Below are 11,774 nucleotides of genomic sequence, written 5' to 3' on the forward strand. Positions count from 1 at the left end.
GTTCTTGTGCTGCTGGTGCCGGTGAGCCCAGCAGAGTTGTAGTTTTCTGTTGCTGCTGGTGCCGGTGAGCCCAGCAGAGTTGTAGTTTTGTGTAGATTAATTAATAAAGATGGAAAACCACATCCGAGCCCATGGTATCCTTCAGATGTGTAGTGCCCTGAGTGTACTGAGCAGACTGTGTCCTTCTCAGTCTGTCCCGCAGGCAGTGGGATGCTTCCTCCTCACATCCCTGCCATCCCAAAATGCCCCACTTGGCCCTAAAATTGCAGGCACAGGGCCCCAGATTTTGTGCAGAGGGCCTCAGATTGCATCCCTGATATCCCAAAATGTCCACGTGGGCCTTGAATTGTATATGCCGGGCCCCACCGTGTCATCGACAGACTCCAAATTCCATTCCCTCTATTCCAAAATGCCCCGCGGAGAGCTGGAGTACAGCTGTGGGGCCCCAAAGGATCCCTGGCAGCCCCGCTAGGTATGGAATCATGAGGGAATTCAGCCCTGAGGGGACCTCAGAGGATCCCAGAGCTCCCTGGGAAGTGCCAGGGGCTTGGAGCTGGAAATGAGTGAAGCGCTCTGTTTTAAATGGGCCATCTCCTGATTTCCACCAAAAACAGCCTCATGAGAATTGTCCAAATGTTTCCTGAGGTCTGTCAAGCTCGTGACTATGACCATTTCCCTGGGGAGTCTGTTCCAGTGCCCAGCCACCCTCTGGGTGAAAAATCTTTTCCTAAAATCCAACCTAACCCCCCCCCCAGACTCAGCTTCATGCTGTTTCCTCAGGTCCTATCCCTGGTCCTGAGAAAAGAGATCAGTATCTGGCCCTCTGCTTCCCCTTGTGAGGAAGCTGTAGACTGCGGTGAGGTGTCCCCTCCATTTCCTCTACTACAGGCTGAACACAGTTCTAATGTGAACCTCCGCAATGGTCGGGATCACGACTCCCTCTGTCTTTTGAGTGTCAGAGAGTAAGGCATTGCTTAATTTTTGGCCCACAGGGGTGGCTGACAAATTCTGGCCTCCATGCTGACGCCAATACAGAACTTTTCCACTTACTCACACATTTTTAGCCAACAAAGAAATTAATGCTCATTGATCTTAAGTCACATCATTCACTTAATTTATCACTATTCTAGCATCTACTAGTTTTCTCACTCTTCATGCTACTTCGCTCCACATTCTTTTGTCCTTTTATCACCTTTTTCTTGGATGGGGAACCTCCAGCTTTCCAGACCTTCATCTCCTCTGTATCTTCTTGCTGATTGTTTTCCCTTGCTGTGCCTCAGCTGTCCTGTAAGTGGTAGAGTGAATCTTGCCAACGAACTTGTGGTGCTTTGTCGCTCAGTATTAAATCTGACTTTTGCTCATACCCTCAGCAGTGATTTTTTAAGTGATCTCAAACCCTCTCGTTTGTAACACCCGGGTGAGGGACAGCACCGTGGGGCAGCTGCTCGGGGGTGTCGGGGGAGCCCTCAGCTCCCGGCTGGTGAGCTCGGGGGTCCCTGGCAGGTCCCTGCTCTGTCCCCGGTGTCCCTCTCTTGCAGAGCAGGATGGCCATCAAGTGGCTGGTGCTGGGACTGGCACAGGAGTTTTTTATGCCAGACTGCTCCAGGAGAGCCTGCAAAATCCCAGTCCTGTTCTGCAAGGAGTGGCGGGAGTGGCAGGCCAGCAAAGGGCTGCTTCTATCCCAATCGCTGGGCCAAACTCAAATCAGTAGCTGAGGGTTCATCTGCTTTTTCTCTCCTGTGCTTGCCCAGGAAAGCTGCTGCTGCAGGTGTAAAGCAAAGGGAGGACAATCCCTGTCCTGAGCAGCTATTGCCTGCTCTGGAAATTGGTTTTGTTCGAGTTGAGCTGCTAAGGACTTCCAGCAGCTCAAAGAATTGATTCATATCTGTATATATATACAGATCATTTTAAAGAATAGATTGCCTTGATTTTACTCCTTTCAGTGCCCTGTGCCGTGTCTTTCTGTTGGGATCTGTGCCTTGGTGCTGTGTTTGGGGCCAGCCCCAGCGAGCAGAGATGCCTCCCAGGCCCAGGGACAACCAGGAGGAGGCTGGAGGATCCCGAGGGGACCTTTGGTGGAAAAACCTGCAGTGCTGGGCTGACTTTTAGCTAATCCAAAAGTCAAGAAAAATTATTCAAGGCTCCTAAATAGAAGTAAGGCTTAAAAGCCCAGCACTAGCACCCACTACAGCCAAAACCTGCATTGATCTGTACCTACTCTGAAACTTGCCTCGTTGTTTTATAGTGCCTTTGCTCCGCCCCAGCTCGCCCACAGCCCGCCCACAGCACACCCCTTTGGTCCCAAGTGATTGGTGCTTCCCTTTTGACAGATCATATCTGTCTACCAATAGCTCGTCGTTGTCAGGGGGGTAGCAGCAGCTGAAGTAAGAGTGGTTACATGCCCTCATTAGGATTCAGGTTGCCAAGGGGCTTACCTGCAGAATAACGGCTATGGGGCTAAAAATAGCTGTTGGCTGTTAGAAACTGGGGTTTTGGAGCTGGTTCTGAGACTAAGGTGCAAAGTAGAAATCCTTAAATATTAAAATACGTCTAATACATCTTAAAACATTTGTAAAAGTATACAGTGAACATGAGAAAAACAACTCCTGCAGTGTACAGGTGGTTTAAAATTTGGAAAGGGATTTTTAACTGGGACACATTTAACTGGGGACCTTTAACTGGGACTGGTGCAGATAAACTGCTTTGAACAAGTGAAAACACTAATAGCAGAACTTGATATTTGTACCTGGACTGAGGGGTGAACATTAACATTCATTTAAAAATTGTTTAACTCAAAATTAACTAATTAAAACACTTAACATGCAAAGACTAAGCTAATTAGGGATTTCATGTAAAACATATATATATACATATAATTTTACAAATTAGATTGCCTTGATTTTACTCCTTTCAGTGCCCTGTGCCGTGTCTTTCTGTTGGGATCTGTGCCTTGGTGCTGTGTTTGGGGCCAGCCCCAGCGAGCAGAGATGCCTCCCAGGCCCAGGGACAACCAGGAGGAGGCTGGAGGATCCCGAGGGGGTGGGATCCCCCTCAGGAAGGGGGGCTGACTGCTGTGGGCACTGCTAACGCTGAGGAGGCTGAGGTCATGCTGCATTTGCCTTTGGGTCAGCAGTGGCCTGATCAATGAACCTTGTCATTCTCCTCTGTTTGCCTGCAAAAGGGTTTTTCATTTTAATGACATTTTTGATAAAGATGAGCCTCGTCCACCATCCTCTGCAACAAGAACTGAACAACTTACATAAAGCTCTCATGCTGGACAGGTTTATTTTCCTGAATATTTTCACTAGAACAATTCAAGATGGGTTTTTTTAAGTGTTACTATTTTTTCTGGCCAACCCCAAGCAGAAGAGCAAGGAAGCTTCAGGAAAAGCTTAGGGCCCTTCCTAAGGCAATCATGCCTCCAACACCAGCCCATAAGCACGTGTGTCAGTGGCTTTGGAGCAGATGCTGGGCTACTATGTGGAGCAGGCTGGCTGGCCCGGGGAAGGATCCTGCTTTGTGTGCACCATCTACACGTGGTAGTAACATCACCTGCAAACCTTGTGTCCGCCTTTGAGCCGAGGATCTCCTCCAGAAGAAGACTCTTCTTATGCCCCAGGTTGAGAGGATGGAAGGTACAAAGCTCCTGGGCAAGTTGCTGAATGGAGTTTGGATTGCGTGGACACAGGGAAGCTGCAGCTCAGGCTCCTTGGAGAGCGCTGTGACCCTCTGGACTGTGTGAGACATCTCAGTGAGGGCAGCAGCAGGGGGGAAATGCTACAAACCAGCACTGGAGGAAGGAAATCCACTTGAGCTACAATTTGGGGAACACAGCTGCTCTCTGTTCCCTCCTGGCTGAGGAGTGAGAGCCCAAGCTGAGGCTGTGTCTGCTCTGCGCTCGGTGTCAGATGCCGAGCACTGAAGTGGCACAGAAGCATTGCAGGGGCAGGGGTGAGGCTGGGAGGTGGGAGATGAGCTCAGGGCAGGGCCTTCAGGTAGGTTTGGAGCAGATACGTGCCACTGAAGAGATGCTTGGTATTAGTCCAATTAATACCTCCAATTAGCATGTACACCTGTTTTTTCTCATTTACTGGAAATGCAGCACAGCATCCAAGCTGCAGAAATGAAAGGATGAGGTGGTGCTGGGCAGTGCATGATTCGAGGCAGAGAAAGCCTTAATGGACAACTTCTGTGTAGTTTCTATTGCACTGACACTTCTAATTTGCTGAGTATTTAGCCTGTATCCTGATGAGGCTGACAGCTGGGCTGGGAGCCTCACAGAGCCAGACCTGAAATCGGTCAGAGTTTACCCGTGAGAATATTGCAGTGGGAATTCTGCAGCTTCAGTGAAACCCACAGAGAAGGCCAAGAATATAATCACTGAGAAAGGATATTTTGGACACAAGGAGAGGATGTTCTTGTTATGGGATGTTAAGTGTGTACAAGCAAGAACTTGCAGATAATATGTAACAACTCTACCTTTGCTTGTCTAGCTGATTGTTTTACTGCTTGAATGGTTATTGTTTGTTAGACAGCCTTGTCATTGTTTGCTAAGCAGCCAATCTTAATAGGCCACAGCCATTGTGAAGAGGTATAAGAAGAGCAGCAGAGAAAATAAAAAATCTCTCTATCTCTCTCAACTTTGGATTACAACAAGTGTGTGCTGTTATGTCCACCTCGACAAAAGCCACAGTCTCCCTGTGGAAATGTGTGGGTTCCCCAGGGACCAGCATCTCTGGCCCTGTTAGGATTGGTTCCACATTTGAGGTTCAGAGGGTATTGTGCCTTTGTACTGCTTTTGGTTTGATTCAGGTAAGTTGGAGTGATTTCAGGGTTGCAAAATACAGAAACAAAAAGACTGACCAAAGTAATTTCTGATTTGCACAGTTCTGTGTATAATGTGCTCCTGTGCCAGGACTGGGATTGCTACTTTGACACACAGACCAGGTAGGAGCTTTCTCCCAGACACTGCATGCAAACACCATTTCACCCAAATCCTTTCCACATTTTGGAAAAAGGATAAAAGGAATTGATCCCTCGCAAGCATTATTGTGGAAAAGGAGTAAAAAACCATCTTGTGTCCCAGGTGTTTTCATCTATAAAGGGTCTTACAGTTCACCTAGCCCTGCTTCAAAACCTTCCTTCAGCTGAAACTGCAGGGAAAATTTCAGTGCCTGGATTTGTGTAAATCCATAAAAAGCATAAGCAGAATGAGAGTGATCTTCTGCCCTTCTGGAGTGAGGTAGAAAGAGGTCATGGAGAGCTGAAAAAGAGGAAAGGACAGCTCTACCTGGGAACAAGCTCTTGAGCAGCTGATTTGGATCTGAGGTGGAAGTGGCTGCTGTGTGTGTTTCTCAGTACAGCGTGTAGCTTAAATATTTAACACTGACAGTGTAAATCCATTATTCAGATGTTGGAGAACGAGCCTGGCACAACCCTCTGAGTTTTCCAGCAAGATGATCTGAGTTTCTCTGACAGCAATTCTGGTGCTGCTGGAATAAATGGTTCGTGGCTTGGGAGATGCTGCCTGACTTTGGGAAGGAGCTGGATGTGGTTGGGCTGCTGGAGCAGCCCTGATGTCTTGGGGTGAGGAAAAAAAAGGAGTGGGAGGGTTTGAAAGTGAGTTTCTAGTGATGGCTGAAGTCCAAAGCCACAGCTCTGCCTGAATTGGGGTCTGGGATATGAGCATGTTATGATTCTCAGGCTCTGGGCTGTCTCGTCAGAAGCTCTGGTGCCTCAGAGGTGGTGCTAACTCATTTCTCAGCTTTGGAAGTGTTGCTGCTTCTGTTTACATTAAAGAAACTTCTGTTGTAACAAAATGATAAGAAGGGTACTTTCTCCCTGGGAAGGAAAACACAAGCTTTACCTTTCCTTTCTCTAAAACAATCGAAGCACACAATCTCTCTGGGAATTGTACAGACACCCTAGGCTCTTGATGAAAGCCGATGTTTTTTATTATTTATATGATCTTACTCTGCAGGAAACAGATATTTGCCTATTTAATTTTGTTCTAGAAAAAAAGAAATCTATGAGAAAATAGAAACGGTGGAATGTGGGTCCTGTTTTTCTCTGCTAGATGGACTTACCTGCCCTGCTTTTCCTTTTCCTGCTGTCACCTCATGCTATCAACCCCCAGGGCAAAACTGACAGGGGGCTCACACTTGCTGAGTATCTCATTCCTGTGGGCTGGCTGGGGGTGAGGGTACCCAAACACTGCAGAAGCCACAGGCATTCTGCTGCTCCTGAAGGAGTGTCTGCTCCACACTGGTTAGCTTCTGGTGCTAATTTGGTCTCAGAAAAAGCATTGTTTCCTGCCAGGATGAGGAACACAAACCCACAGGCTGCGATGTTTGGTCTCTGAAGGCATTGTAAGGCTGCAGATGGTTCTAACTGACACAGATTTTGCAATATGTGGGTATATTCTCTTGCCAGCCCCTGGGGGTGTGCATGTCCTGACCCTCTGCCCGAGGTTGTGTGACCAGTAAATGTGTGAGATGGCAGAGTACCAGGCATGCATTTGGCAGGCAGGGGGTGCCCAGCAGCTCTGCCGTGGCTCCCTCTGCCACCCCAGGGCAGCTCATGCCCTGTCTGTGCCAGCTGTGACCCAGGGCCCAGCCATGCCAGGGGACACATGCCAGGGGACACAGAGCTGTGCACTGGGTGTGCCCCAGTTTATTGTTTTCTATGAGAAAAGAGACCATATTTTAATCTTTAAAACAACCCCAAACCAAATCCCACACTAATGGAGCCTGAGACTTTGCCCTTCAGGCTTCTCCAGGCTTGCAGGAAAGCAGCTGTTAGAGAGAAACACTAAAAAAAATAACCTGCAAATGGGAACACAGAGTTCTCAAAGGATCTCCTGTGTACCTGCTGCTAGGGGTGTTTGACCCTAAATTGACTCTAAATTAGACAGAGATGGATCTGATGGGTGGACTGTAAGATGGATAAGAAAGTAGTTGGATGGTCACTTCCACAGGGCCATGGTCAATGGCTCAGAGTCCTGATGGACATCAGTGACCCGTGGTGTCCCTCAGGGGTCTGTGTTGGGACCAGAGCTATTTAACACCTTCATTAAAGACAGATGAGGGGATTGAGTGCACCCTTACTAGGTTTGCAGGTGACACCAAGCTGAGGGTGCAGGGACACCCCTGAGGACGGGGCCATGCAGAGGGACCTGGACAAGCTCCAGAAGAGGCCCATGGGAATCTCATGAGGTTTAACAAGACAAGTGCTGGTGCTGCACCTGGGTCAGGGCAACCCCTGGGATCCATCCAGGCTGGGGATGAGCAGATGGAGCAGCCCCTGGAGAAGGATTTGGGGGTGCTGTGGGTGGACCTGCCCTGGCCCTGAGCCCCCTGTGTACTGGGTTGAGCCCCCAGTGTGGGCAGCAGGAAAGGGATTGGGATTGTGCCCCTGTGCTCAGGTGAGACCCCACCTGCAGAGCCACCCCAGCCCTGGGGCCCAGCATAGGAGGGATGTGGAGCTGCTGGAGATAGTCCAGAGGATGCACCAGGATGATCAGAGAGTTGGAGCTCTGCTGTGAGGAAAGGCTGGGAGAGTTGGGAATGTTCAGCCTGGAGAAGGGAAATTGCAACCTTCCAGCATCTGAAGAGAGTCTACAGGAAAGGTGGAGAGAGACTCTTTACAAGGGCCTGGAGTACAGGACAAGGGGGAATGGCTTCACTGACAGAGAGCAGGGTCAGATATTAAGAAAAAATTCTTCCCTATGAGGGTGGTGAGGCTCTGGCACAGGCCGTCCAGGGAAGCTGTGGCTGCCTCATGCTGGAAGTGTCCAAGGCTGGGTTGGGATAGTGGGATAGTGGAAGGTGTGCCTGCCCATGGCAGGGGGTGGGACTGGATGGGCTTTAATGTCCCTTCCAACCCAAACCCTTCAGTAATTCTGTGATTCCATGAACCATGTTGTTCTAGGAGTAGTTGCTCCAGCGCCCTTTTTTCCCCACCTGTCTACCAAACATCTCAATGGAAGTTAGCAGGTCCTCTTACCATGTAATGATTTTGCTCATAATAAACTAGACTTGTAGTCTAGACTTTTCTCCAGCATCTCATGTTGACATGAGAGCTAATGGCTGAGGTTTTATGGCATGGGTTTTCACATTTTCATCCTGGACAGAAGGTCAGAGTTCAATTCTATTTTTCTCCAGGAGTGTGATATATTTAGAAAACTCTACTCACAGGAAATAGACCCATTATTTCAACTACTGTCTCTGGTGGTGACTGACCACTGTGGTGTGGCTGCGTGTGACTGACCACTGACCTGAGTCCATTTGTGTCACCTCTGCCAAAAGTTTATGAAGATACGTGGTGACACTTTCAACTTTGCAACGTAAGAAGCAAAGGAAGTAACGGCTCTGTAAGCGTGGAAACGTCACAGCTGCAAAAGCTTCAGGAGGATGTTTTCCAGTGGCAATGACAACCTGTGATGCGACCTTTACTGATGCCTGAGTGCAAACTGCATGTCCTTCACCTCCAGCAGTGGGACCTGCAGCTTTGTCCCCCTGCCACCACCTCCCTGGGCACAGGCTGTCGTGCCTGGGCTTCGAAGCTGTTTTTAAAACACAAAGATATGGCAAGACCAGTTTTAATCCCAAGGGTCCTGGATTATCCTGGCACACTGGGTGGCAGTGCCAGGTCCTTCAGGGTGGTGGAGCCTGTGCCTCACTGATCCATGTTGTTCACAGAGGTCTTCTGGCTCAGCTGGAGCACAGAGGGAATTGGAAACCTAAAATACCAAATGAGACTGGAAACTGCCATGAGCTGCACAGCAGGACTGTGTGCAGCTCCCAGCAGCATCCTGCTGAGCACAGGGAGAAGGGTCCCAGTCATTGATCCATTTTCCCAAAGGGAAGCTGGTGAAAGATGTGACACAATCCTGAGATCCTCTGCAGCCCACCAATGGGGCAGTTAAAGATCCACAGTATGTTTCAAAGCAGAAATCATGTCTCTTGTCTGCCTGATGAGCTGGTATCCTGGGTCGAAGTGTATTCTATTACCATCCTCATGAGCCATTGAAACCAGGTGAGGCAGTGTTTCCTTGCCTCCTCCCTCCGGACTATCTGCTGTTAATGGCCCATCAAAGCCATGCCACATGACTCATAGATAACTCCCTCCGGACTATCTTCTGTTAATGAGCCCAGCAACGCCTGGCCTCATGACTCATTACCCCACTGTGAGATGCTCCACCCAGAAGGAGGAACCAAGTATCCAATCGTGGATATAATCTGAGATTCCCAACACCAGAGACAACCTTTCCACTGGATTCCCAGAGGACAGGAGCTACACAGCCACCACTGGACCTTCTGAGGAAGAGGAGACCCTTCTACAGGATCATCACTTCAACAGAACCACATAGGACTGCAGCCACCATCTTATGGGACTGCTACCACTACTCTGACTAACAGGGTGTCAGGTTGTGTCCTGACTCTGTCAGTTTAAACCAGTGTTTTCTGCGTTTTTATTCTTTTTTTCCTTAATTTCCCTATTAAATTGTTATTCTGACTTGGTGCCTCCCACTGGTTTGTTTTCAAACTAGTACAGCTGGGATCTGTTAGAACTCTTTCCAGGGCTTTGTGGAGCAGCCCCATCTCCACTACCCTCCCTCTGTGGTTGGTTGTAAGTCACAGCCTCAAGCTCAGCCTCCCACTGTGGGACAGTGACACGTGGGCTCATACGAGGCCAGGACCCTGCTGGGTGTTGAGCTCCTGAAGTTTTCCTGCTCTCCTGTAATTCCTTGCTGGAAGTTTGGGGCAGAGATGCCCAGATTGTGGGTTGCTTTTAGAAGGCAACCTTTCAGACTTAAAAAGCTTTGGTGCATGTGCTGTTAGGGTTGTTAATGAGCTTTTCTCTCAGAGCAGGAGCTTGTGCTTGGTCATAAACATAATTTTAAAATAATAAGCAAAGTATTTGAAGCAGAAGTTTTTGAAGGATGTATAGGTTCTGCACCAGGATGGTAATTACAGGTTATTTTTGACTATCTGAGAGTAAACATCCACTGTAGAGGTTTTGTCCGCTCAGAAGTCAGCACAATAGAAGGAAATGGAAGTTTAAGAAGTGTGAGTTAAATGGCTGGAGATTGAGGAGACAAAGTAAATACCCTAAACATGTATGAAAGAAATCTGCTTGGACAGCAGTGGCTTCTCCTTCAGCTGTCCTGGGAACTTTGTGCTGCACAATAAACTTCTTTCTTTCATTCCCCTTCTTATCTATGGGCTCAGACTCTGAGAGACCACCGAGAGCAGATCCAGCCCGGGAACTTTCACCCCAGTTGCTCTTCCTGGAGCTCCAGCAGGGGAGGGGTCAAAGATCTGGGCTTTCTATGGGAAATCAGCCTAATTTCCTGAAATAATAGAACCAAAGGAAGGCGTCCCTTTGAAGATTTAGGGAATTGAAAGCGCAGTTTTAGACATCTTACCATATAACATCAAAAATGTTTTCTCGCCGCTTTATGATGTTAACACGTTTGATTTTTCTCTGCTTTTACTATTTTAACTTCAATGGCATCAACAAGCTGGGTTGATGCTGAGGTTATGTCATCTATCTATTGTGTCATCCATTCCCTGGAGTGAACTCAGGGCCAGGATGAGCCAGCCAGGAGCCCCCTGGCACCCAGCACCCAGCACCCAGCTCCGGTGAAACACAGCCCTGGGTTTCCTATTTCATTGCTAGAACCACAATCAGCTTCCTCAGCAGGGACCAGAGCTCTCCCAGGTGAAGCTACATGTCTAAAAACAGGCATTGAACATTTTGTAGTTGATGGAGTTTTTTTGGCTGCTCGATTTTTTTTTTTTTTCCCTCCCCCAGCCCAACAATAAAAATGGAAATCTTCCAACAAAAGTAAACAATGATATTTCTTTGTTGCAATGGCCAGTTTGAGCTGTTGCAAAACAGTTCTGTGGCCATCTACATCTGCACGTAAATTGCTCAAGAGCCAGGCTGGTGGCTGAGACCGAGTGCTTTTCATCCCGGGAGCTTTAACTCTTTGCAACTGTGCTCCAGTTTGGAGTGCTCACCTCTGGACTGGTTCTCAGCAGTTGTAAATGGGTGATTTCCTGATCACCTGAGGGCAGTGCTTGCTGCCACTGTGCTTCCATCCAGGTCTTCACCAGCTTGGTTCCTTCTGCAAGGGGCAGTAGGTCACAGACTGGTGAGAAAAAGTGGCATTGTTCCTGGGTGGAGTAGGGGAGTATCTACCATAGAGAAGGATGAGAATGTCTTGTTATGAAAAGATTTCCTAGATCTTTCCTTCCTTGGAGCATCTGTGTAAAAGCAGAGCTTGTTTGGGTAATGTCTGCAGCAAGTCAGAGTTGTGCCAATGGAAGGGATGGTGTAAAGAAACCCTGAGGAGAACTGAGCATGGTCTGATACAAAAACTCATAACCTTTCTGGGAATTAATCTAAAGGAAATGTGGGGTGTGAGTTCCTGATGTAGCTCCTGCTTGAATGTCTCTTACTGATGTTTTGCTGCAGTTTTGTTTTAAGTTTCAATGACTTGGATCTGAGCCAGCTTTGTGTTGCAATAAATGTACTCTGCATGTAATTTGGATGTTTCACAAGTATTTTTAATTATGTGTGCATTTTTGTGTGTTTATGGATGGAAAAATCCAAATATAGTGTCTCTTGGCTAATCCCATTCTGTTCCATCCATAATCCTCTAAAAACCCAGAGCTGTTTGGATTCAGGGCCTGCTATCTCACTTGTTTCATCCATTTTCCCTCGTGCTCTTCTGAGCAGAAAAAGGAACCAAGTTAAAAACTCCA

The 11,774-nt window shown here is 48.0% G+C and overlaps 1 protein-coding gene across 4 annotated transcripts in view; it reads left to right on the forward strand.

Moving 5' to 3' along the window:
• The window catches only part of LOC103621757, a 25,044-nt gene extending 24,788 nt beyond the window's left edge, over positions 1-256 (forward strand). For 2 of the 4 annotated variants that reach the window (XM_017743289.1, XM_017743293.1), the window contains one exon: positions 43-256. The gene's annotated coding sequence lies outside the window, so the exon portion shown is untranslated. The remainder of the gene's footprint in view (positions 1-42) is intronic. The other 2 variants (XM_017743290.1, XM_017743291.1) reach the window with 1 other exon arrangement.
• Positions 257-11,774: the final 11,518 nt, after the last annotated feature.

This window comes from Corvus brachyrhynchos, unplaced genomic scaffold (assembly GCF_000691975.1).
Source record: "Corvus brachyrhynchos isolate BGI_N302 unplaced genomic scaffold, ASM69197v1 scaffold148, whole genome shotgun sequence".
Taxonomy (NCBI): Eukaryota; Metazoa; Chordata; class Aves; order Passeriformes; family Corvidae; genus Corvus; species Corvus brachyrhynchos.